The following is a 654-nucleotide window of genomic DNA, read 5'->3' as shown; positions in this document are numbered from 1 at the left end:
GGGCGTGGCGGCATGCTACTCAGGAGGCTGAGGCTTGAACCCAGGAGGTGGAGGTTGCAGTGAGCCGAGATTGTGCCACTGCACTCCAGCCTGGGCTGCAGAGTGAGACTCCATCTTCAAACAATAATAATAATAATAAATATGTGGAATGTTCTTCTGAAAGCCTTTCTAGGACTCTGAAATTCTTATGAAGTCTCTTTTGAGAGTACTGTACAGAGGTATACTGAGTGTTGTCCCTGTCATAGTCACTTTATCAGTACAAATATTTTTGTTGTTTTTCTTTTTAAAGACAGAGTCTAGCTCTGTTATCCAGGCTGGAGTACAGTGGTGCAATCTCAGTTCACTCCAACCTCCGCCTTCCGAGTTGAAGCAATTCTTCTGCCTCAGCCTCCTGAGTAGCTGGAATTACAGGTACCCACTACCTCGCCTGGCTAATTTTTGTGTTTTTAGTAGAGATGGAGTTTCACCAAGTGGCCAGGCTGGTCTCAAGCTCCTGATCTCAAGTGATCCACCTGCCTCAGCCTCCCAAAGTGCTGGGATTACAGGCATGAGCCACCACACAGGTACCCACTACCTCGCCTGGCTAATTTTTGTGTTTTTAGTAGAGATGGAGTTTCACCAAGTGGCCAGGCTGGTCTCAAGCTCCTGATCTCA

This window comes from Colobus angolensis, unplaced genomic scaffold (assembly GCF_000951035.1).
Source record: "Colobus angolensis palliatus isolate OR3802 unplaced genomic scaffold, Cang.pa_1.0 Scaffold179, whole genome shotgun sequence".
Taxonomy (NCBI): Eukaryota; Metazoa; Chordata; class Mammalia; order Primates; family Cercopithecidae; genus Colobus; species Colobus angolensis.
The sequence above is the reverse complement of the archived record's forward strand: the minus strand, read 5'-3'. Positions refer to the sequence as shown.